This window comes from Rattus rattus, chromosome 12 (genome assembly GCF_011064425.1).
Source record: "Rattus rattus isolate New Zealand chromosome 12, Rrattus_CSIRO_v1, whole genome shotgun sequence".
Lineage (NCBI taxonomy): Eukaryota > Metazoa > Chordata > Mammalia > Rodentia > Muridae > Rattus > Rattus rattus.
In genome coordinates, this window is record NC_046165.1 from 26,151,997 (window position 1) to 26,179,858 (window position 27,862).

General features: G+C 39.3%; 1 pseudogene; it reads right to left on the reverse strand.

The window, feature by feature from the left end:
• Positions 1-25,416, reverse strand: part of LOC116913905 — a 46,222-nt pseudogene extending 20,806 nt beyond the window's left edge.
• Positions 25,417-27,862: the final 2,446 nt, after the last annotated feature.

Here is a 27,862-nt window from a genome sequence, read left to right on the forward strand (position 1 = left end):
CACCGTGGATTTTACTGGGAAGTTTATGTTTTTTCCTTAATCAACCCACCATCCTTTAGGAAGTAGTTTGTTTTTACTAATTTTATTACTTTTGTTTGATAATACAGGGGTTGATGACATGACAGAGAAGGAAAGCTTCTTTGAAATGGCATCTAAGCAACATATTGGAGAACCATTTATTAATAAATACCAGAGCAAAACCAAATTTATATGTATGAGAAATTAGTGAGATTAAAAGAATATTAAAATTAAATTCTCAGTATGTCTGGTGGGGTGGTGGTTGATGGGGACGTCATCTAGAAGATAGGGCGGAGGAGGAATGGGATGAGGAACTGTGGGAGGGTGGATCAGGAGGCAGGTAATGGCTTGACTATAAAAAATAAAAGTAATAATAAAAAATTCTAATACTACAAGGTTTAATAACTTCAAGACTATTCCCTGTTTGTTAAAGGAAAATCATTTGAGGGCTACTGTCACCATTCAAACTAATCAACTGGAGGTGTGCCAGACAGAGCCATTACCCTTCTTCACAGGTGTCTTCGCTGGATCTGTGCTGTGACACCTGTGTCAGGCTGCCCTCTAGGGCAGACGCTCTGGTTTAATACCCACTACAAATGACTTTCATTAATGGAAGTCCTCCACGATCATTGCTTGATTGGCTCAAAAGATACAACAGTATTAGTATGCTTTTAGGGATGTGCGCTTCCAGAAATCATCAGATAATAAGAGCTTTGTCTTTATTGTGCAGTATTTCACTGATAGATTCCTAATTTGAATAGAAAAATTTGAAAAGTGGTGAAACACTGGAAGGTGGGGACTTGTTGAAGGAAATAGGTGACTGGAGACATACCTTTGATGAATATAGCTTGGGCAACTCTTCCTGTTAATGCTCTCTACTTCCTGGCTGTCGTAAGTGAGCACCTTTCCTTAATTATGTTCTTCCTCCAAGATACTTGCTACCACTCTAAAAGGAATAAGTTAATGTAAGCTTAAACAATGATTCAAAACAAACATTTCCTTTAGGTTGCTTCTCGGGCATTTGTTTCAGGGATGCAAAGTGCCACTAAGCACCATCTTACTAGCTTAATTCATGAATTATTAAGAATGCAAAAACTGGAACTCTTTTGAATCAGCAGGTTTTACAGTCATACTGTATGGAGATTGTGGTGGTTTGAATGATCATGGCCATCATACGTGCATAAATTTAGATGCTAGGTTTTTGGTTAGTGGTTCTTTTGGGAAGAATTAGGAGGTATGGCCTTGTTGGAAGGTATGTATCCTTGAGAGTGAGCTTTCAAATTTCAGAACCCTATGCCAGGCCCAGCCTTTTTCCCTCTGCCTCTAACTTGGATAGAAGATGTAAGATCTTAGTACACGATCTAGAATGGTTTCTGCTTACCTTCCACCATGCTCCCCCACCACCATGGTCGTGGCCTCGCCCTTTGAAACTATAAGCACAGTGCAATTAAATGCTTCCTTGCATTGACCATGTCGATTTACAGTTGTAATTTTCAAGTTGGTCTTTAAACAATTTAAGCAATTATAGGGATATTAGAGGGTTATTTTCAGTCACCCATTTTTTTCATGAATTTGTTTGCTGTTGCTGTTTTTGTTTTTTGCTGCCATTTTGTAAAGTGAAAGTGATTAAAATTGCAACATCCTTAATGTAAATGCTAAAAATAGAGACACAGTTGCCCACCTGTCACATTTTATTTATTTTTAAGAGAAAACAAACCGATTTTTCCATCTGTAACCCAGAGAATCCAGGTAGTGTTCATATTTCCTTATACAGCAGTCCCAACGCAGCACAGGTTACAAGCCAGATTATAGATTTAAACCCAAACCACTCACAGATTGGAAGAGAACTGCACAGAAAATAGATGAGTAATAGGTTTGCAGAAACAAAAAAAGACAAGAAAGGGATGCAGGCAATGCTCCAGGCCTCATTTCAATACTTTATCTTAAACTCTCTGTAATTTTGTTACTGCATTGCTCTTTCCTAACTCTATCAGTTTGCAGCTAACACAGCTGCTTAGCACAAGAACAAACTTGTCTTCATGAACGATCTGTGAGGATCTTGTGTAAATAATATTTAGCTCATTCTCCTGAATGTTTTTCTAGGTAAAAGGAATATACAGTGCAACAATACAACTTGGAGGTTCAAGCTCAGAGTTAAGGCACACTCTGTGGTCCTGGCATCCGTAGAACAACCCAGGGATTGCTAATCACTGTAATACATGGTGTTCACGGTCTGGCTTCTCCAGATAAGCATAGTATTATTAGGGTTACTGTTATTGTTATAGATACCAAAGATTTGCTGATTGTGTTTTTAATCATCGGATAGCATTCAGTGGTACCCATATAGCATAATTTCTTTACCCATTTTTTATTGCTGGACATTTGTATTCGTTCTAGGTTGGCAGTATTAACTGAAATCCCTAACAATGTTAATATCCTTAGCTTTTTGAAGACATTTTTCAATTTATTTTTATTAAGTAGCTAAGAATAAAGTTGCTGGATTACAACATAGAAATTATATACATATATGTTCTCTTTCTATACTTTCGATAGTGTGTGTATGTGTGTTTGTATATATACATTATATATATTCTGTATACATATATATGTTTGTGTGTATGTATACATATAATTCATATATATATGTATATATATATGGATGCAGTTATCTTCTAGAGCAATTCTAATGTTTATACCCTACACCAGTACATAACAATATGTATGCATCATTCATATTTACTGATATTTATTTATATTAGATTGTTGAACTAGTCACTGAGGTTGGTATTAAATGCTATCTATAAAATTTCAAGCTCATCTTTTTTTTTTTTTTGATTCAGAAGAATAAAATCTCGATCCTCTCCATAAGAAAAGCTCATGGCATCAAGAATGTTTCATCTTGATAATTAGCATATAAAACAACCTGCTATTACTAGGAAAACAAGCATAAGGCACATCATCCATTAGGTGTAAACCTATTTTACAGAGTCCTGGAGTACATAATAGAAGAAAATATGGTACGATGTCATCGTAAAAGCAAAATTCACAAAGGGCTGGATGACGGCTCATTTGGTAGACTCTGCCTCTAAGCAGAGAGCTTGAATTTGCCTGTCACTCTTTATGAAAACCCCAGGGGTGGCAGGGCATTCTTGTAGCCTCAGCACTGGAGGTAGGAGTGGGAGTAGAGAGTGGGGTACAGAGGCAGACAGATCCATTAAGCAATTTGACCAGCCATGGTAACCCAGTCAACAACCTTCAACTTTAGTGAGAGATGATGTCTCAAAATATAAAAGCAGAAGAGTGCTGGATGAAAGACACCAGCATTGTGTCATGTCATATCAACCGTGTCATGAGGAGATGCCAACCCTAGGCTTCATGTGCACACATGTGAACGTTAACACTAACAAGTACAACACACGCACACACACACACGCACACGCACATGCACACGCACATACACAGGCACACACCTAGTCTTACTGAAATTTGATATGCCATGGATGATTGATATCCAAAGGATGCCTGCCCTTTTCTGAAGAGAAACAAGAGAGGAGTAGATAGGGTGGGGGCGGAAAGGGAATGGAAGGGAGGGGAAACTGTGGTCTGCATTTAATAAATAAATAATGAAATAATAAAATAATGAAATTAAGATTGTTAATCTGAGAATCCGAAGGAAATTCATTGTACTTAAGCAAAAAACAAAAAATAAAAACAACAAAAATCATCTGATGCCAATCGTTCTGCATCCTTCCTGCTAAGCACGATATCCGTTACATGAGAACCAAAATGGCAAGATTTCTGATGTAAATTCTGTTCCCCATCTCTCTGCTCCTCATTTCCCTCTTCTGAACCTTTAATTTGGTGTCATTTTCTTTGAGCTTCCAGAATCTTCTAACCGTTTTTATACTACAGCGTCATTATCAGCAAGTACTCCGTGCTTCGGGTCTTTAAGATGTTATTATTTCCCCACGTTTCTGAGGAATATACAATATTGTTGGCTCGAGAATCTGGTTTGATAGGGCGATGTTTCCCCTTAGTGCTTCAGACATGTTCCTTTGGTGTTCTCGGTTTTCGTCTGTGCTGCTCTTACAGGTTTTCTGTAACCACCACACTGCAGGTTTGTGACCTAGTGGCATGAGGAAAAGTGCGATTGACAGTCCTTTTGGGGACAGTAACTGTTTACTGAACTAGATCAGCATTTGCATAATCCAAAGACATCAGTCATTATTTCTTTAAGTACTTATTTGATGCAATTTTATAATTTTTCTTCTCAGAATTTAATTTTTCTAATGTTTCTTCTCATTTATACTGTAAGACCTTTTTAAAAGATAGTAATTTTTATGCTTATCTTTATATGGGACAACTTCTAGTCTGCCTTAGTGTTCATGGATTACTTTTTCTGCTACTTGTACTGAATTACTCCTAGGCAACGAATATTTTAGCTCAGTCTAGAATGTCTAGATTTTAAAAAGAATAACTTGTTTCTCCTGAGATCCAGGATTGATCATCCATTTCAATTTTCTTACTTTAATATTTTAAACGCATGGGTAACAATTGTTTGTAAGACAACTTTCTACTACTGTGACAAAATACTTGAGCAACGGTCTAAAAGAAGGTTTTATTTTGGTCCACAGTTTCAGAGATTTTTTTTTAATTAATCTTTAAGAAAAGTAGGTTGAGGGACAGCATCATGGCGGAAACCTGTGACAAAGTGAATTTGCTCACCTAGTGGCAGTCAGGAAGGGGAAAAACAGGGAGAAAGGGCTAGGACAAGATACAATTTTCAAAGATGTACTTCATTCAATGAGAGCTTTTTCTATCTTCCAATAGCCTATCAAATTAATCAATCCATTGATTAGGAGAGCATCTCTGTGATTTATATCAGTTCCCCAAATCTATCAGCTGGAAATCAAGGCTTTAGGACATGACATTTGGAATTCATTTTAGATCCAAACCATAATACTTCTTTAAAATAATTAGCTACTGAGTGTAACCTATGCCCAATCTCAAATAAATTTCTAAAATATTGTTTCAATTTCAACACCCAGTGTTCCTTGTGCACTCGTATCTAGTAGTTTTTCAAATTCTTTAATCTCTTCTTTACAGTCCAGACTTTATGCCCCTCCTGGTCCACCCTCCGACTGTTCCACATCCCACACCTCCCCCCCCTGTCTCCAAGAGGATGTCCCCCTCCCATCCCACCAGACCTCCCCACTCCCTGGAGCCCCAAGTCTCTTGAGGATTAGGCATGTCTTATGGAATCTAGTAAATTTTTTTTATTCACTTGCAGTAGTGGATGACAGGCATCCAGACACAATCCTGGATGTCTCCTACTGTACATGGGAATGTTTGACTTATCCACCAGACAATTCAATTCCTGTCTGCTTGCTCTGTTTGGCCTTATGTTAGCTTTACTTTAAACTTTGCTTCTGTGAGTGAACTTGTGGAAGACTCAGATTTCTAGTGTATCTCACAAGGCAGGGTTCAGCTATGATTATACTGTGGGACAAGTTACAGTCTAGGTTTAAGATTGGTGTGTGGCCTTAGAGTGGGTCTTCCTCCAGAATGTGACCCTACTTCTCTAGCAGGGTTTTCTTTCCCAGCCTGAGGTAGAGTTGTTAGTAAATTACTTACGTTTATACACAGCCAAGGCTGGAGCTTCAGAGATGATGGCTTACCAGCATGTCTAAACACTTGCTGTCTGCACTAAACTGATTACACAGAAACTTCGAGATTTTAAGTCTCAGGAGAGGTTCCCTGCGTGTGTCCAAACTGTCCTGATTGCAACAGGTTCTCTGTATACTCAACTCTCACATGACATCTGTTCCAACCTGATACCTCCCCCTTCAAAATGCTCTTTGGTACAGGTTCTTCTCACCAGGACTCTGATCTCCACCCCTGGAGTTGAGCAGGGTTACTTCTTGCTGGGAACAAATATCTTGTACAATTGTAAAATTCCCCCAAATCTAGGAAGACCTGAACGGTGAAGGGACTCTTCTACTAGGCAGCAAAGACCTTAACGTTTGTGATACAGACTCAAAATCTGTCATTTATCTTCTCATGTCTGTTTACAAGACCAGTAACTGTAACTCAGCCATGGCTGGAACCCCAACTGAAGCCTACACATTACTATATACATAATTGAGTGCCCCTGGACTCCATCCTCCTTTGATATAAAAAATAAAGAAACAGCTTATCTATAGGTAGATTTCTTATTTTAAGTACTTTGTTGAAATGCAATGTTAACATCAAGATCTATTCCAGCATGAAGATGTCAGTCTCCCAAAGACTTCCATTTCAGATTACTCTCCTCAGCATCTTAAAAACAACAACAACAACAACAAAAAACAACAACAACAAAAAAAACCTCTTCATCGAATGGCAAAAGGTTATGGAGGTATATCCTTGTAAGATTAAAACATTCTATTGCTATGAATTAATTCTGAAACTTTGCTGACTATGGTTCTGTCTCTATGGCTCGTGTAGTGTATATTTGTTTCCTAATAGTTTTAAATTCCCTTTCCTTTGGTATTGTTTTGCATACTGCAAATGCACTTGCATTCTACTGTCCTCAATGCTCAGCTGTGTCTATCTTTTTGTAATTCCTTATTTAAAATGCCATTTACTGTCCACAATAAATGGACCAGACACTGCTACCTGCAAAGACCACAGTGAATCACGGAGAACTAATACCTACCTTTATGGAGCCGGTTCTATTAAAAAGACTTAGGCATAAAAATGGTAAAAGTTAACTAATAAAACTGTGCACAGCATATTTTGGGGATACAAATGAGAGTGATTAACTCCGCCAGGGGCTTCTGATGAAGTTTTCTGGAAAAGGTCAACTTTAATCTTAGACTCCATGAGAAAAGGCAATCAACCCGGGGGATTTAATCCTGACTCAGTTCTTCGTGGCAGAGAGATCATTGGTAAATAGCACGCACTCTTCACGGTGTCCTTTGCTGATTTTCCCACTTTTAACTTTTTCTCCCTAAAGTGAGGGACGATTCTGACGTGCTATTTTGTTGTGAAGGTGTGGAAATTAAGGCTACAAGTGAATAAAACAGTAGTCATCATTATTTTTTATAGATCATGACTGAACAGGGTTGGCACATGCAGTTTTTTTTTTCTTGCTTCACACTGAGGATTTTCCCCCTGGTGTATATATATGTTCAATCTTGCAAATTGCTTTAATCCATGCATGAATTATCAATTCCGAGGAAACGAACTCATCAGCACAAGCGACATTCAGTGGTACCCCATTCTGTGAATTCAGGAGTTACAGTGATATTTTTCTCCGAGTCAGGATATCTGCATGTGTTTTGGGTTTCCAGAAGCATTTCTATAGACACAGTCTTTGAGGTGAAAATTTCCCAGAACCTAAATTTTTATAAACTTTTACATAGCAATATATATATATATATGTATATATACATATACATATATATATATATTTCAGGCCCCCTTTCATTAAAATAATAGGGATTTATTACATTATTTCTGTTTCATCTTTTTTTTTCAAGTTTCCACAGATCAAACTTAAGTAGCCGTGTTTGGTCTTTTCCTCATGCTTCATCTTTTTCTTCCTTCAAAATATCTTTTTAGTGATGGATTACGGTGTATGGGTTGTTCATGTCCTCAGTATTGAAGAACCAAATTTATTATAAACAGCTTATATATAAAGTACCCGTTTAAAATATTTTTAATTTTTAAAGTTATTTTGTGTGCGTTCATAGGTACAGGTGCCCTTGCAGGCCAGTGGCTTCACAGACCCTGAACTAAAGTTGCAGGAAGTTGTGAACTGCCTGTCGGAGAGCTGGAAACCAACCTTGTGTCCTCCGCTGTGGCAGTACACGTTTGTCACTATGAGCCTTTTCTCCGGGACACCACCATCTATTGACACAAAATTTGTATTTTGGAAAAATTTAGATTCACAGAAAAGTTAGGAAGACAGTATTGGGAGCTCCTGTATAAACCCTTTATTCTGTTTTCTAGAATAGAAATCTTATACTTTTGTGATGTTGTTGTCAAAGCTATGATATTATGCAAAAATCTAATAATTGTAACAAAACTCTTGTTTGCATTTAATCCAACTTTTCTCCACTTTCTCTTTGCTTCAGAATCCAATCCAGGCTACCTTGTCACACATAACAGTTACATGCTCTTATCCTTTTCTGGTCTTTGTGGTCTGAAAGACTACTGACCAGTTTTCTTTAGGAACACATTTGAATGTTGGACTACATATTGATTTTACAGTGATTTGATTAGTGGTTCTCAACCTTCATAATGCTACAACCCTTTAATGTAGTTCCTCATGCAGTGGTGAGCCCCAACCATAAAATTATTTTTGTTGATCCTTCTTAATTGTAATTTTCGCTACTGTCATGAACTGTAATGTATTATTTTGGGAGACAGTGGTTTGGCAAAGGGCTGTAATCTACAGCTCAGTAAGAATTGGGTTAAATGAACCATTCACTGCGAAGTTGGAATGAACTCATTTTTACATGTAGAATTCTACTCTTTCACATGGAGAGTTCAACTCCTGGACCTTCTTCTTTCTGAATTTAAAGGGACTGTTCCATCGTTTTCTGGGTCATAATTTCAAATGATGGATGAGCCAGGGATAATCTTGTATAAGTACCTCTCCATATGATGACTTCTTTTTCCTCTATGGTATGTAATTTTTCTGTCTTGATATTTTAAGCTTTCTTTTATTTAGGATCTGACTTGTATAGTTTTATTTGTATTTATACTGCTTGGGAATAATAATTTGGGGGAGAAAATGGACTTTAACATTTTAATATTCCTTGTCCTTCCTTATTGGTTTCAGTTACACAGACACTGCATGATTAGTATGAAGTCACAAGTGACTGAAGAGCTATTCGGTTTTTATTTACAGTCTTTCTCCCATCTCTCAGGCTGAGTTTGGATAATTTCTGTTCTGTTTTCAAGATCATTGACATTTCTACTAAAGTATATTACAACAGCTGCTAATCTTGTGCATTTTTTGATATTTTATTTCTTTTTTTAATTATTTAATTTTTTTTACATACCAGATTTTATCCTCCTCCTGGTCCACCTTCTGACTGTTCCACATTCCATACCTCCTTCCCCCCCATCTCCACTAGGATGTCCCGACCCCAACTCCCCACTCCACTAGACTTCTCTAGTCCTGGGTCCTCCAGTCTCGTGAGGTTCTGACTGAACCCAGACCCAGCAGTCTTCTGCTGTATATGTGCTGGGGGCCACATATCAGCTGGTGTATGCTGCCTTGTTGGTGATCCAGAGTCTAAGAGATTTCAGATGTCCAGGTTAATCGAGACTGCTGGTCCTCTTACAGGGTTGCCCTCCTCCTCAGCTTCCTCCAGCTTTTCCCTAATTCAACCACAGGGGTCAGCAGCTTCTGTCTATTGGTTGGGTGCACATATCTGAATCTGACTCTTTCAGCTGCTTGTTGGGTCTTTTGGAGGGCAGTCATGATAGGACCCTTTTTGTGAACGTTCCATAGTCTCAATAATAGTATCAGGCCTTGGGGCCTCCCCTTGAGCTGGACCCCCTTTGGGCCTGTCCCTGGACCTTCTTTTCCTCAGGCTCTTCTCCATTTCCATCCCTGAATTTCTTTCAGACAGGAAGACGAAAAGTCCAACGAATCATAAGTTTCTGGTTCCCATATAAAGATTTGAACATTTCAGCAAATTCATGACAGTAACTTGTATACTTTCTCTTTGTTAGAAATTATTCAAAATGATGGAATACATTTCCTAACATCTTACCTAGGGCTTATAAACTTGTTCCTATTTGTGTATTGTATCTTATCATAAAAACTGCATTCAAAACTGAAATACAAGATTAAAAGCTCTGTGAAATAGTTGTATAAGCATGAAACACTTTACAAGTTAATGCATAGTTTCCTCGAAGATGTATTTTGGATACTATTTAAAGATATGGTTGTTTGTAGAAACCATTCGACCTGTGTGCGATAATTAACAACGCTGAATCTAATTCTCTATAGTGTATCTGTGGTTTCAAAAAATTTCCACAACAAGTCCAGTGGATAATTTCTTGGTGCTGTTCTACAACTTTCAGAATTTGGAATTGAGAAGATATATGAAAAAAAAAACTATTCCATTAGCAGTGTCATAACGCCCATTCTTTCGGAGAAGTTGGCTGCAGTTCCCAGGCAAGAAGTAGAAGGGATCAAGAAAGACCTTCTGTTCATTCACTCTGGTGATACTGACTGTACGCTACCTCCACGCTCAAAAGCACTGCTCTGCTTTTTGTACTCCAAGTTGGCAGATTGAACTGTTTAAAACTCTTCCAAAATGGCCATACAGTCTAAATTGGAATTATAGCTAGAATATTAATCTGACAACAAACGCAGTAAGATTTGTGTTTCATATATGTATATGTATGTATGTGTACATATATGTCCATTGGAGTTTATTGGAGTTCTTTACATTAACATGAATGACTCAAAGGCAGCTAGATCGCTGCGAAGCTTGTCCAAATCCCGGGGATAAGCTCACAAAAGTCGCAACTCTGAAGCTTCTTACCCCGTGTGTAGGCAGCTCCACCGGAACAATTCCTCTTCCCATGAAGCTTTGTATGGGGCAAACCTTGGGAAGCTATGTGACTAATGCAAGCCGTATGAGCTTCCTGACTCCTGTAACTTTTATGAATGCAAGGTACTTCATGAGTATCACACCTCCCTCCAGAAACGATTGTTTCATTTCAGAGACATAAGTGTAACCCCTCCCCTCTTCCATTTGTGAAGCCTTTAGACTCCTGCTGTGTTATCTTGTGTCCCATATATATTCTATTCCATCTATGACTGACCTGTGTACCACTATACCACATCGGCAGTTGTTATTCCTAAACATTTGACAGGTTATGACTCGTTACTGTCTACTGTGGGACAATGTTGGGGGTTAGGAAAGTTTCCCTCCATAACTCATGCTGACAGCTATAGCTACCTATAGGCATAACTGTAGGATCTGTATACTTTCCATGTTAATTGAAGTGTGTTGTTTTTGTTTGAATGTATGGGTATCTGTGCGTGTGTGTGAGAGAGAGACCAATCTCTAGCTTTCGTGCAGAGAGGAATGCTGCCAAATAAGTATGCATATAAATTCCTATTTATTGAAAATGTAACTATTATAGCAACATAAAAAATCAATGTTTATACAATTATTTTCGCAGACAGTATCATGCAATGCAGCCTAGTTTCTCATTAGATTAAATCAAACCGTCCTTAAATACCATTTTACCAGCTGTTGCTGGATAAAGGGAGAGCAGAACAGTTTGTAGTAGCAACTATGTAATTCTCTGGCACATGTCTTTGCCAACACTGCTACAGCTGTGTATATTGTTTATAAAAAAAACAAAGGCCCTTGGTGGTTTTCCTTGAGTTTTATTGAAATATATATTTTTTCCTTACCAGAGTTTCATGTTTCCTACTGAGGAAAACTGATGTGTCGGCCTGAAAAGTTAGTCAAATTCAATGCATGCTTGCAAACATTATGAGAAAGAATTATATTACTAAGCAGTCCATCTATCAAAACAGAGCCAAAGAGATTTTCCAGGTCCCCACAGTTGCTTGTTATATATTTCCAATACTTTAAACTGGAACGTAACCACATAACTAATAGCTATAATTCTCAAACAGCCCCAGGATGATACTGAAAGAACAGACTGCCCCCGATTTCTTTTATTTTTAACTTTAAAATATTTTTCCTTTATGCAAACGAAACTTAATCAATTTCTTTTACTTAAGGTAAAAACTGAAAGCTCAGACAGATCCTTTGAGGACCTGGTCGAGGAGACACACTTACCAGTTGAGGAGGCGACCGGGTCCTATAAGTTTCAGGACTGCGTTTAGTTTACATATGCGAGGTTCATTACTGGAACTGTAGTACACCCCGGAACATCTGCCCTCTATTCCAGCTCACTTTGACCACATCCTACTGAACAACAAAGTTTTTATAAGTCATAAAGTACTCGAGAAATACCATGTTAACACTCAAAATTACAACAAAAATGAAATTTTAATGTTGGTTTTTATGAAAGCATTATAAAGAGCTTTTGGATTTCAAGCAACTAATAAATCACCCTAAGTGCAGCATTACATATATTAGATGATCAGAGAGTAATTATTTCCTCGTTTCACTATCAGCCTCCTCCGATCATTTTTTTTTATCATCACCCCTTATCATTTGAGTTTCTTCAGGAGCAGGCACATGTATAAATATATACAATAAGGGTATCAATGTCTATGTTTTACCATGAATTTCACTAGGCATCTGGACTTTGATCGAACCATTTCGATTATTATGTTGAAGAGTTTTGAAGAAAGAAAATCTGTCCAGTTTTTATTTTCCTGGGCAAATGGAAATATTGTTGCTATTTCCTTTGTCAACGGATTTTCTAAAGGGTAAGAGATCATAATTGAACGATTGGAGAACACAGCTTCTGTCTTTTTCGTTTGTTTGTAGCAGAGGATGGCCTTGTTGGGCACTAATGGAAGGAGAAGCCCTTGGTTCTGCCAAGGTTGGACCCTCAGTGTAAGGGAATGTGGGGGAGGGTAAGGGGGTGTTTTGTTTCTTTGGTTTGGATTTACAGATGAGTCTAAATAGAATAACACATTGTAAGCCCAATGCTGTTACAGTTCTTTTTGTTGTTATTATTGTTTGACAAGAATACCTTTTTTTATTGGATATTTCTTTACATTTCAAATGTTATTCCCTTTCCCAGTTTCCTGTCCATAGGCCCCTATCCCCTTCCCCTCCCTTTCTTCTACAAGGGTGTTCCCCTCCCCATCCACCCCGTTACCCACCCCCACATTCCCATACATTGGGGTCCAACCTTGGCAGGAACAAGGGCTTCTCCTTCCATTGGTGCCCAACAAGACCATCCTCTGCTACACGTAAGTTGCAAAAAAAATCTGTGGGTTTTAACATGACTTGAAATAATATGTCTTATATTTCTAGGTGACCAACTCAAAACCCAGATAGTTTCATTTGAATTTTTCTAGCAGTAGATATTAATGATTGTATTTTAAGAACATTTCATTCTACATGTACATGAAATATATATACATTTCTAAAATATAATGGACAGAACACACTATTATTGGAGAAGTCATTCTTTTGGGGGAATTATTCTTTTTATTTATTTATTTTTTAATTTTATTTTTCTTGGATGTTTTATATTCTTACATTTCAAATGTTATCCCCTTTTTCCCCTCTCCCATACCTCCTCCCACCTCCCCCTGCTTCTATGAGGATGCTCTCACTCCCACCCACCCACTCCCAGCTCAACGCCCTGGCATTCCCTACATTGGGAAAATGAGCCTTCACAGGACCAAGAGCTTTTCCTCCTAATGATGCTGATCAATGCCATCCTCTGCTACATAAGTGGCTGGAGTCATGGGTTCCACCATGTATACTCATTTGTGGTTTAGTCCCTGGGAGCTCTGGTGGGGTCTGATTGGTTGATACTATTGTAATGCTGTTACATTTCAATATTGCATTTTTAAATTGGAACTAGTATGACTCTGAGATGGACATGTGTGACTTGTTTTGCCAGAATCACTACTGTTGCTTAAAGCTTTGAGTGTGTTGATGTCATGAACGTTTTTACTCATTTGCTGTGTCACATAGACTTGCATTTTAAGTCTTGGGGACATAAAAAGAGTTTTGAAATACCATTTTAATAGCCAATCAGAAACATGGACTAGAGATTCTGTGTGGCTACTGAGAAAATATGTCTGAACACATTTATGATGCACGTACGAGATTTTCCCCAACCATCGCATCATTGTCATGCTTAGCATACCATTGAAACTGGGATAACTTTTTAAAACTCCCTTTAACTTCCTCCTGTAATATGCTGTCTTTAGCAGGCCCTATATTTCCACAGGTCTTAAACACCATGTAGTGGGGAGATATTGAGGTTCCATGAGGATCAGTTGCCTGATCTATATCGTCTAGGTCTTTGCTCCCCGTGTTTTCTCTACTTAATGCAATGTCCACTTACTTCTCTGGTTCCTGTCACTCAAAATGTCATTTCTTCCAGAGGACTGTTCTATTCTGATACATCAGGTAAAGAAGGTCTTCCCTCGTTGAGTTCTGCTCAACTGTGGATAACAACCGTGTGCTTACTCATATTTGTCCTGCTTTGATTGTCAATTCAAAAATTCCATTCCCATCATTGTTTTCTACTTTATTTCCACTGCCTATAGGTTTCCTAGGGAGATGAAAACTATTTGATAATTTAATAAAGAGAAGAATGGACAAATAACTAGGTTTTGCCTGTGTGGAAGGATGCTAGATTTCCCATCACTCCACAGTGAAGAAAGAGCAAGATATAGAAAGCAAAAGTTCTTGAATTTTCTGTGTTCATTTGAGCTTGTATTCATCATTGGCCTGAATGTTATATACTTTTCAAAGTAATTTATATGAAGAGAAGTTTTGGAGAAATTTGGTCACCACAAAATGGCCAGCATAATGAACCTAAAACAATGTTGTAGTCGTAGCTGACGTTATGCTAGCTAATATTTTCTTTCTGAGAAACAAAACCATTTGGCTCCTAAAGCTGCTAAATTTGGGTTGTGCTGTTGTTCTTGTTTTGCTTTATTTTGGTTTGGTTTCTTTAATAAACATCATGACCACATGTGACTGCTGCTCCCTGGTTATGGGCGGCTTGCTCAGCCTGGTTTCTGATATAACTCCTGACCGCCTGCCCAGGGCTGGCACTGCTCAGGAAGAGCTGGGCTCTCCTACATCAATCATTAAACAAAACAAAACAAAAGTTTCGGAGACACGCTGCTAATGGTGTCTGATGGGAGCATTCCCCTAACTGAGATCCCCTCCTCTCAAGTGAAAATTCAGCCTTTATTCTTGTTTTCTGGGATACTGTTAAGTAAAACAGTATGAATTCTCGGTAGAGTTGACCTTTTCTTAGCCAGGTGGCTAATGAAGACTTTTTCACGTTTACCTATCCAACGTTATTCTTTTTTTTAATTCAGAAGAATAACTACAACAGTAAACAGCAAAGAATGACCTTTTATCATGGAAACATTCTAAATATGCTATTTTAAGACAACAAATGGACCAGAGATAATGACAGAGGCCAAAATAAACGCTTTATTTATTTATTTATTTATTTATTTATTTATTTATTTATTTATTTTTTTGGTGGCTAATCTAGTTCATTCAAAGCCGGGCAGCAAAGCTGCAGTTGGTTACATCCTGTAGCAGCAGATGAACCCATTGCACAGGAGAAACAATTAAGTCACCTCAAACGCACTTGCTTCCACTCTCAATTCCTATATGCTGTTTAAATCTGAAGCTTCAGGCAGGGATGAGATCCAGAGGAAAATGTGTACATTTCATTTACCACCATCATTTGTATAGCGATGTTAAAACTGTTCTTTAGATTCATTTATGATAGGAAGCATTTTGACGTTCTGCCAGAAGGAATTGAGAAGCATGCTTTGTTCTCTCCAAAACATATTAAAGGGAAAATTCAACTGAAATAAATTAGTTTTAATGACTTCACGAAATTCTCAGGCAAATGGATGGAACTAGAAAATATCATCCTGACTGAGGTAACCCAGATGCAAGAGAACACACATGGTATGCACTCACTAATAAGTGGATATTAACCCCAAATCCCACAATGCCCATAGTACAACCCACAGAGAATATGGAGAAGGACAACAAGAGGGTGGATGCTTCAGTCATGCACCAAAGTGGGGGAACAGGATGATTGTGGGAGGTGGAGGGAAAGGGGGACTAAGGAGGGGAAAAGAAGGGGGAGGAAATAAAGGTGGCAGCATCAAGATCTGGAGATGTAGGAGAGGTTCAGAGGGTCAGGAAATTGAACAAAAATAGGTGTAGGGGGATGAGGCACTGGGAATAGCCACCAGAGGGTCCCAGACACCAGGGAAATGTGAGGCTCCCAGGAGCCAACTAGGATGACTTTAGCAGAAATTTGTAGAGAAGACGATAGATACTGTACAGACCTCCTCCAGCAGATAGGCATGGCCTCTGGTTGAGGGTTGGGGATACCTACATTTCTCAAAGTTTTTAACCCAGAAATGTTCCTGTACAAAGGAAGAACAGGGACAAAAATGAAGCAGGGACTGAAGGAAGGGCCGACCAGGGACTGCTCCGCCCGGGGATGCATCATGTCTGCAGACACCAAACCCAACCCTTTGCCGTGGTCAACAGGTGCTTGCTGACAGGAACCCAGTATGAGGTCCTGAGGAAGTCTGGCCAGCAATGGACCAATGCAGATGTGGATGCTTAGATCCATCCATCAGATGGATCTCAGGGAACTTTGTCAGGGAGCTGGCAGAAGGTCTGGAAGGGCAGAGGGAGATCGCAAGCACGTTAGAAAAACATGGGCTGACCTGACCACCCAGTTCTCCCAGAGTCAGAACCACCAGCCAAGGAGTGTACCTGGAGGGATCCATGGCTCCAGCTGTATATGTCACAGAGGATGGCCTTGCCTGACAGCAGAGAGCCACTTGGCCCTGGGAGGCTTAATACCTGAGTATAGGGGGATGCTGGAGCAGTAGGGCAGGAAAGTGTGGGTGGATAGGGGAACACTCTCATAACGGCAAAGAGTAGCGGGGAGGGCGATTGTGGGATGGGAGGGGGCTGGTGGAGGTTTAACTGGGAAGTGGGATATCATGGGATGGGAGGTCAGTGGAGGAGGTAAATGGGAAGTAGAATATTATTTGAGATGTACTAATTTAATATAAAAATAATTAATAATAATTAATTAAAAAAGAAATACATTGCTATTTTTCCCTTTAAGGAAATGGCTACATTTATCTTTTTTTTTAAAGTCAAAATCCTAAAAGTTGTATTGGTGCTATCAAAACACAGCATCTTTTACTCAACACATCCCTTCCCACCCTTTGCATAGGCCTTTCTTGTCTCTGCAATTTTTATGACTGTCAACTTCCTGGGGACACTAAGAACTACCTAAGAGCATGCCGAACCCCTTCTGCCATGAATGGTCCCTTCCTCTGACTGAGGTGCCTGGGCGTCAGGAAATCTGCTTCTCATCGCTCCGCCCCATCACAACGGTGAGAAGAACACCTTACTTTAGTCACTTGTGGATGCAACATTGTCATCCATCTGCTTCTGTGCCCGTCAGACAGAGTAACATAAGGTGATACGTGTGAACGGTACACACACAACAGCCTGTTCTTATTCAGTGTGGCCTGCAGCACTTACGGAGTTTCCTGCCTCACATTTAAAGACCTTCCATAGTCTGGTGTTGAAAGGACAGAGCTCTGGATCTCGCTGGGTTGAAGAACAAGAAACATGATTGGAAGCTCTTGCAACAGCCTCAGAAACAAAGTTTCTTCAGGCCAGCTCAGTCTTTTCAGTCTTTCATTCCTAATTCTCCTATGAGATAAATTATGGAAACATCAACCTCTCTTCCTCAAATCACAGCATAAGCATTTTTTTTTTCATGGCAAAGTCAACCATGAAGCTAAAAATGCTGGCGCAGTGAGAGGTTTAAAAGATGCTTGCACTTGGTCTGATTACCTGTATTCTGTAGTTGAAGTCTACAAGCAGGCGAGGGCTGGCACAAGACAAGGCAAGGCCTGTGATTGGGCAGTGAAAAAGTAAGGCGGGGATAGAGTTTTTGTAAGGTGGGAGAGAGGGAAAGGAAGGAGGAGAACCAAGATGGGGCAAAGAAGGACCACCCAGATATGTGTGGCCTTAAATGGCCACAGGTAGTTCTGAACGTTTCTTAAGGGATGGATTTTCATGAGTGGACATTTTGTGGAATAAGAATTTAAGATATAAATCTGATTGCTAAATTAAAAGCTTAATGAGTTTTGATTTTAATGGGTTACTAGGAAGTTGTGACTATAACCACACGGGGCGGATGCCGGCAACGTGAGCAGAGTCCATGGCAAGGCAGCCACAAGACAGGCGGACTCTGTGTGGAACTGGAGTGACAGCCACCCGCCTTGGGAACTAGATAATAGAGTTGTAAGGAGGCGGCTGCTGCTGAGCTCAGAGAGTGGCAGCGTGGGATGGAGATTGGGAGCTTAGTGGGTGAGACGCTTTGCTGACTGAGATGAAAATATCCTGCAAATGCCATGTAGCCCTACAGTGCTGGCACTAGGAGGGATGGTGAAAACAATTTTTTAAGATTTACCACTACTGTATTCAATCCCTGGAACCCACATGGTTCAAGAAGAATCCACCCACCGACTCATTTCTACACACACACACACACACACACACACACACACACACACACACACACACAAAGTGTGAAAACTAAAATCCTGAGAATACTAACATAACTTCCTCTGCTCTTTTGAGTAAAGCATGGAGTTCTCTCGCATACCTTGTTTCATTGCAGGTTCCAAGACTTCCCATCTTAGAAAGCATCTGGACTCACACTCATAAGGAACACTGTACAGAGATAGCATGAAAGTTCTGGACTGACGGCCTCCTTGGGTTCCTCTTCCTCAGCCAGTCGCTGTTAGTTCTTCTTCCAATCATGTATCATCTATGGAGTTGCTCTCATATTGTTCCCAAACTAATAGTAAACATGGTTTATTATAAAACTTCATGGCTTAAATCTGGACGCATCTCACGACAATGTTCAATGCTAACCTTCCACCACATACCGTGTGTGTGTGTGTGTGTGTGTGTGTGTGTGTGTGTGTGTGTGTGTGTGCATGTGATATGTGTTTGCATATGCTGGTACAAGCAGAGGCCAAAAGAGAATATCAAATGTCCTTCTCTGTAACCCTTTGCCTTATTCACTTGATACAGGGTCACCCACTGAACCTAGAGATACTCCGTTTCCAGAGAGGTTGGCTGTCCAAGAAGCCTAAGTGACTCTCAGTACTGAGGTTAAAGGTATATGGGAATATGTATGGCAGTTTACATGGGTGCTGGAGATCAAAACCTAGGTCTCCCAGTCTTGTAGTAAGTGCTCTTCCCTATTGAACCACCTCCCTGGCATGATCATATTAATCCGTCTTTTGCATACAGGTGACAGCGTGGGCAGGCAGGAAAGAGACCATCGCCTCTCAATTCAAACGACAGCTGTTCTCTGTTGATTGTCAGCACAAGACTGTGGACAGGTTATTTCACTTTACTGTGTATTAGTTTCTTTATGTGTAAATAGTTCTAAGCTGCCTGATTTAGCCCTTAAGAGAATAAAGTGAGCTTAATCAAAAAGGGAGAGCGTAATACAGCCTGCCGTCTGCTGGATTAAATACTTCATACCTTAAATGCTTACAAAATGTTCCAATATCCCAGTAAACCCAGACATTTGCAGCCTGAGCTTAGATACATTGTTCTGTGCTATTGATACACATATGAGAGGGCTCTGGCCAAGAAAGCAAAAAGGAAACACAATGCCTGCAGTTCAGGCTTAATCAGAACCTTCCTCCTTATCTGCCCAATAGCAAGGACGGGGTTTTCATAAGAGCTGGAGCAAGGTCAGGTGACAGGACTGTTCATCCGAGAATCTCGGAATGAGTAGTGTCTTTTTAGGCAGCTTTTTACCCCCTCCCCACACCCCTTAATTACCCCCACATGTCCCCCGTATTTGACTGGCTCAGACACTGTGGAGGAGAAATTCTGTGGTCTCTGCGGTACCTGTTCATGATAACCTTGGGGGTCACTGTACATCGTTTGAGAAATATTGGCTTAAGCTATATTTTCTCTGCTTGTTGATGAAGTGTGTCGTATGGGAGAAAATCAGAGGCTATCCTGAGGTTGAGACATTCTGTGTTTATTGCTTTTCTGATATCTACAACGTTCCCTGCTCTGTCAGCGAAAGTGATTAGATTGTCTTTGATAATTTTCTCTTCTGACTTCATGTTAGTTATTGCCCTGTGTTCTTAACGTTTGGGATTGTACCCAAGTAAAATTTTTGTAGTGTACCCCAGTAATTTTTATAGCTACTGAAGTTTACGCGAACTGGTTACAATTTCTAACATTTCATTTCTTTTTAAAAAGTAAGTTTTCTATACACATACTAACAAATTTTGAGCATAATCACCCTCCTCCCATGTACGTTCTGATACTATCATATTCTGCAGAGATTTGAGATCAGCATTGGTAAAATGAGTACACACACTGATGCACACATACACACAAACACACACACACACACACACACACATACACACCAATACACAATACTCTTTTAGTAAATGGCATTCTGCTCCTTGTATCTCCTTAGCCTTTCTTTTCCTTCCTTTCCTTCCTTCCTTCCTTCCTTCCTCCTCCTTCCTTCCTTCCTTCCTTCCTTCCTTCCTTCCTCCCTTTCCCTCCTCCCTCTTTCTTTCTTTTTCTTTTTTCCTTTCTAAAAATCAATTTCTCTTGTTTCTACGTTACCCAGTGTAAGATGTTGGTATGGCCCTAAAATGTGCAAAACCAGTCACTTGAAATTAGCCAGGGCTCTCATTTGTAAACACATCATCATCCCATGCTAATTTGAGCAAAAAGATACAGGTGACTAAAACGAATAATCAGGAAGGCTAAAGAAATGGATTGTTGTGTGAGATTCTAAAAGTTCAACCTAAGTCTGATGTCAAGTAGCCTGCCACTTGTGAAATACTCTCAGCTCAAGGACTATGCTGCTTAAAAAAAGTGTGTGTGTGTGTGTGTGTGTGTGTGTGTGTGTGTCTGTGTCTGTGTGTCTGCCTATCTGTGTCTGCACATGTGCACACATGATTTGATTAGATTTAATTCCTAAATATGTTGTTTCTCTCTTTACACCTCTCTCCCTGTGATTGCCTCATCGCTCCAACTCCTTTCCTATGAAATACAAGAAAGGGATAGGCAAAATTATTTATTATGGCTTTCCTTGAATTTTTCTACCATTATATGAACAATTATCAACTCTCTCCTATTCCAAAATCACCTAGCATGGCCTCCTTGTTTGGTACCACTCCTTCAAGCAAAGCACTCTTGAAAAGAACTGGGAAAAGACAGAGCAGAAGTCACCCTGTTAAGTTCGACGACAGACATTTGTAATACAGCCTCTGAGAGTGTACGCATCCTCACATACAATGAAACCAAAATCCTTTGCACTAATTGCATATATTCTATAGTACTTTAAATTTTATACTATTTAATTTCAATATATAAATATTGATTATTAGTCTAATAAATCCATTTAATGGCCGACCAGTGAATTGTGTATTGCAATTGGAAAAAGTCTAAGGGTTGTTTCAACAAAAGGTGTAAAGAAAAAACAGCTTGTTGGGAACAAGTCAGCAATAGAGAAGTCGGCGAAAACACAGTTTGTTCCTCCATTTCTCTGGGTAGAATACTGCATGTGGCCATCATTGGTGTTATGTAGTGGACTACATCAGTTCTAACTTTAAGATGTATTTTTGAAGGTGTACCAATTCTTCCATGATGGAACTGCACCAATTAATATAATTGCTATAGAAAATCCCCTTGCATGTAGCTACAATGTTAATCTTATCCTTTAGCTGAGAGAGCAGAGACAGGTCTCCTCTTAGTCTGGAGGCAGAGTCAGAGGATCATGAGTTTAGGCTAGCCTAGCATATGTACTGAGATTTTTTATCTAAAACAAATCCACTCTGTATATGGATCTTTATGGTAGAATTTAAAATTACAAGATTTGGGAGTAGATAATGAGTGTTTCCTTTTGCAATTAAATTTTAATATTGCGAATTGGAATTCTCATACCAATTAGCTAATTCAATAATGTGTATTTTGATATATAATGCCAGTTATTTCTATTCTTTAAGGAATAAGCTGAATGGCACTTACATCAGTCACTCTGTGGTCTTAGATACCTTATAGACGATATACCAGTGCACACGGAGGTGCCTATGCATCTCCATTGTGCTTTTCTGCTTTATTCTCACTGTGGGGAATTTAGAATAATAGTGTTGAGATTTAGCATAAGAATCAGAAATGAGAAAAGTACTCCCAGTGAAGTTTGTGTTAACATGAGAACAGAGGGATGGTGGTGAATGGGTGTGGAAGAATCCAAGATTCAATCAGGTTGGAAGCAAATCTTGGCAAATAAAGATGTTTCAGTTATACACCAACATTTTCTCATTGAGTGAAAGTCACAAATTTTTGGTATTCTTAGGAAAAAATAAAGACCCTACCTTGGGAACCAAGAATTAAATAAATCTAGGCTGGTACCAAGACCTGTTTCTGAAAACATAGATATTACTTTGGAAAATGACCTTGGGAGTGGTGGAGCAGTTACCCCACCGTATATGTACTAAAGTCAAAGGACAAGCTGTGTGAGTAGCTTCTGTTCCTTTACTATGTGGTATGTGTGTGGGATCCTCACGCTTTAAAGCAAGCATTCTTACTTGCCAGGCCACATTTACGGCTCAGTACTTTAATTTTCCTGAGTGTAGTAAATATATATATATAATATATATATTATATATATACATATATATGCATTTACAACATAAAAACATGTACAATTAGGACATATTTATAATCTACTTACAAATATGTAATAGTCATTATAATAGTCATGTGTATGTGTTTATACAAATATGGATGCATGAGAGAGGAAATAAAGAAAGACAGGGAATATGAGAGAGGAAGTGCACCAAACAGGAAAAGTCACAGTTGCTAGCAAAAGGGAGAAATGCATAGAAAAATGAGGGTTTTTTGTTCCTTTAAATTCAAGATTATGTCAAATCAGATAGCCTCTGCAATCAGCAAAATATGAAACAGAGAATCACCAAGGTTTTTTGTTGTTTTCCTCCAACAAATATTTATGAAAGAAATACTTATAAAGGAGGAGACAAAGATGTATCTGCCAAAACAGGGCAGGGTTACCGATTACATCCCAAGGGAAAAATTGCATGAGAATATTGAGGAGAAACCATTTTCCTTGCATTTGATGAGACTACAAAATTGTTGCTAATATTTGAGCGGTGACAGTAGTGCTGTGGCAATTTATTTACAGTTACTCCTTATATTTCAGTTTTAAGAGTTGAAGTTGCACGACTGTGAGATGTTATTCGAAATGCAGCCTAGACAGCAGGTTCGAATTCATTTCAGTGGTGAAGACGTAGCCTGACAAACTCAAGGCCCTGGGTTCAGTCCCCAGCACGAGAGAAAAATGGAAAAAAATAAAAGAAGATTAGACCAGAGTTGCAGATGGGGTTACATATTGGGTAAATATTTCAGGGCCCAGAAAAACACAACTGATTGCTGAGCACTTTGTCTTAAGCATACGATTCACGGAAGTCTTGTAACTTGTAGTTAGAGAGAAGTGTAAGGGATCCATGGGAGGCACCGTAACGATATTTAAGAAGTCTTTATTAGCACCCACAGTAAATGCACGAAGCATAATTTATGATGCTCAGTGGCAGGCTTGCGAAACATTCAGCATCCTTCCTCCTTCTCTGTGTCTTCCCCCACGCCAGCGCTATCCCGTATGATCTCTCTAGGCTCATCTCTGGAGGTTCACAAATGGCTTCTCCTCCAACTCCAGTGCCACCTTTGTCAGAAGCCTAGCGAGTTCTTTAATCTGGAAGTGTCTCTATGAACCTCTGTTTTGGCCCTTCCCTGCCTTAAGTACGTTGTATGTATGATCCTCTGCCGTTCCATAGCCGCGTCTACCAGCCCAGCAAGAGCTTCCTGAAAGACGTCAGAGTCATAGCCCCATGTCTGTCTAGGCCTGCAGCCAGCATTAGCCCCGCCCCTAAGACCACGATACATAGATATCAACTGACAACAACAACAACAACAAAAGAGAGGCCTAAGTTTTGACTGAAATGTTCTCAGAGCAAGAAGGAAAAAAACCAATCAACAATTATCATCTTGGATCTCTATGAGGCAGTCTTCATGGAGGAAAAGATTCCTCTAGACTTAATTAACAATAAAAACTTCAGCAGCTCATAACAGCCGTCAGCTTTAGCTGTGGCCTTTCCGTAACATCCTCTCTTCTTCCCATAACAGAGCAGCGGCCACATTTTGTAGAATTGTTTGCACACATGTTGTCAAATCTAAATAGCTCTTTTGTATATAAAGCAAGATAAACTGAAGCTGGAATTGGCCATCCCGAAAGTTGAAGTGCTTCTCTAAACCCAGAAAGCACATTGACAGCTTCACGAGCTCATTGGTAGTTTCCCTAAAATGACCACCATCGGGGTCATGTAAACACTTTGAAGACTATACCACAGACATTCCCGGGTTTTCTCTTCTGCTATGATCGCTGCTGTAATGTGTTTATGAGAAAGCACAGCCTAAGAATGCCTCACTGAATTTTAAGGGAGCTGTGATTGAAAGAAAAACTGCATATCCAACAATCACTAGGAAATGAAGATGTAAAAATCCCAAACTTATTCTCGAAGACATCAAGTTGCAGAGTCTACTTGATATTTTATGGGTAAAGTGAAAGCTTCTCAGACTATTGGAATTAATTCTCAGTAGTCTTATTTAAATAATCTAAGATAATAAAAATATCACACTTACATTTATAAAATCATTACAGCATAAGGATATACTTTTTCCAACTTTATCAGAGAGGGTAAAAGGGAAGAGTTTTATCCTGCATGAGATGGGGAACCATCAGGCACAGAACATTCTACATGTTTTCATAGTCGTTAGGGTAGGTACGTAAGAGAAGGTGACAAAATGGGCTAGGTTCTTCTCTTACCTCTTTGATCCAGGACGAAGATAAGGTAATCAAGATTTCTAGGGCTGACAATGTAAAGATGTTAAAGGTTTCTGTAGGCACCAGATCTTCACTGCATCATCCTGTACCCATGACCATGGGAGAGGATAGCTCCTTGTATTTTGTATACTAAACGTCTGGCTTTTGTCACGCCACTTGCAGAAACCGTCCCACAGGACAGTTAGTCAACATTTCCTAGCCTTCCAGTTAGAAGATGTCTTGTGACTGAGTTTTATCCGGTGAAATTCGGCGGTAATATTTTCCTTCCTGGCTGTGATCTACAGGATCTACTGATAGGTAGTCTGGTTAACTTCATCCATCTTGTTGACTGGGCTAAGGGAGGGTCACGCTGCTGGTTGCTTTGCCAAGTGTATGTGAGGTCATTTCTGAATGAGACTACCACATGAATCGGTAGACAAAGTAGAAATCTGTGTTTCTCAACATTGCCCAATTACTAGAGAGCAGAAGAGAAATAAAATGGGGAGAAAACACTGGTATTTGTTATCAGACACTAGAGCTCATATTTCTCAGGCCTTTGTCCTCCAGGACTCATACCTGGAACTCTAAGTACTCCGACCTTGGACTGGGGCCTGCATGAGAGCTCCTTTCTGTTTTCAGGCCCTGAAATCTAGAAACAACTCTAGTATTGGATTTCTGGATTGTCTTGCTTACTAAAAGTATACGACGGTCCTTCTGAACCATGTAGTCACAGGATTCTTATTTCAAAATAATTATATGCATAATAATATATATTATGCATAAATATATATTTATGTCTACGTATACAAACCCATATGTATATGTTTAGCACACACACACACACACACACATACACACACATACATACATACATACATACATACATACATACATACATACATACATTTATATCCTATTGATTCTGATTATCTGGAGAACCTTTAGTAATACAGGTACCATTCCTAATGTTTTCTCACCAGTTGGAAGTTTTAATATTTCAAGTTGTTCATCGACAATTTGAGCGAATCCCTTCATTAAGTTTAAAATTCCTGAGGAATTTTTGTCAAGCAATTAGTTTACTCTCGTTGTGTTTTATAAGAATGCCACGGATACGTTTTGAAGAGCGTGGTTCGGTGTGGAGGGAGGGGTGCCGAGCCATCCCTCCCCAGAGGTAGAGTACAGAATAGAATTTATTTGGGGACATGAAAGGGGGGGTTGAGAAGGAGTAGAGGAAGCGTGTCACTGTCGAGATGGACTTTCAGCTGCCTGGACACAGTCTGCTCCTGGCTTCCTTTGGATGAAGACATAGAGCTCTTAGCTCGTCCAGTGCCATCCCTACCTGGACACTGCCAGGCATCCCATCATGGTGATAACGGACTGAACTTCAGAACCTGTAAGCCAGCCCCAATTAAATATTGTCCTTTATAAGAGTTGCCTTGGTCCTGGTGTCTTTTCACAGCAATGGAAACCCTAAGACAGGTGTCACTGGGAGGAATAGGGCTCCTTTTTTTTTTTTTTAACTATATTCATCCTCAAATTTTATTGAAAGAAACTCACTTAAACAGTAAATCTGTTATTTTCGAAAAACAGAGTTCATTTAGAGATCTCTGCACTGGAGTACATACAAGTACCTGGTATTTGTTTGTCATGGATTTGTTTTCTGTGTAGGGAGACAAACATTTACAAGGAGCAAGCAATGAAAAGCAGAAAATTGCAGCTTGGAAACATCCACTTTCCAGTCAACCTGCAGAATAGTCATACTCCATAAACCAGCAAGCTCACTGAATTCCTCTCTTCAGAGCAAACCAGCCAGGAGCAAGGCAGACCTGAAAATAAAATGAATATATGTTTAATTTTCCATAGTTTTAATAAATAGCTTTGTGGCAGCTTTCAATACGCTTCCAGGCTGAGCTATAGACACACTCTGTTTTTTTCAGTTTCAATTAAGAAATAAAATTTATGTAATAAGAAATAGCTTACTTGTTGGCATTCTTCTTGAACCGGAGAACTCATGCAGCCTAACGAAAACATCCGAGTGGACATTGGAAAATTGTGCTTTCATTGTGGGCTCTTTCAAATGCTAAACAAAAGTGGTAAATGGATTGGGTTTCTTTAAGATTCAATGTTCTATTTATAAATGGCATAGATTAGTAATATCTTAAATCACAAGTTGCATAACATGGACATCTCTGCAATAAAATTGTTCAGAAAAGATAAAATTGAATGTGTCTGTTAGTGTTTAATATAGCTACTTTTGCTTCTTAATATTTCTCATTTATTTCCAGGATTTGTGATACTGTAGCAAGTTGAAATATATACTCATATAGACTTACAGGTAAATAAAGTAGTTCCTTAAGTGCTTTATACACCGTTCTCTCCCCCTCTCTTTCTTTCTATCCTATCTCCTCTCTCTCTCTCTCTCTCTCTCTCTCTCTCTCTCTCTCTGTGTGTGTGTGTGTGTGTGTGTGTGTGTGTGTGTGTGTGTGTGTGTGTGTGTGTCTGTGTCTGTATGTGTCTGTGTGTATATGTGCCCATGTATGGAGATAGGAGTTAGTACTCTGTTTCTATCATGCGGGTTCTTGGAATCAAATGAGGTGGTCAGACTTGGTAGTGGAAGCCTTTACCTACTGAGATATCTTACTGACTCCAAAGTAAGACTTTTTTTCTTATATTTAAAGCATCATCTTTATTTTTATGTATTGCAAACTGCTTTTTTAAAAATGCCTGAAATTTAAGAGCACTTTCTCAGATAACTCCTTATCTATGCAGATAATATAAGAATCTACTCTTACAATTATCACAACTCTCACATAGTTTTTAGAAAGTTAATGACTGATCATGTGTGATGTCAGAATTTTTTCTTCCTTTTAAATGTTACAAGTACTCTTTTTATATAATTAATTATTTTATTTGCAACCCAAATCTTGCCCCCTCCCAGAGTTATTCACCCCTCTTCTTTTGACTCTGAGAGGGTGTCCCTCTCATCTGCTTCCCTGGGTCATCAAGTCTCTAAAGGACTAGGCACATCTTCTCCCACTGAAATCAGACAAGCCAGTCCTCTGCTATATGTGTACCAGGGACCTCAGACCAGCCTGTGCATGCTCTTTAGTTGGTGGTTTAGTCTCTGGGAGCTCCCAGGGGTCCAGGTTAGTTAGTTGATACTGTTGGT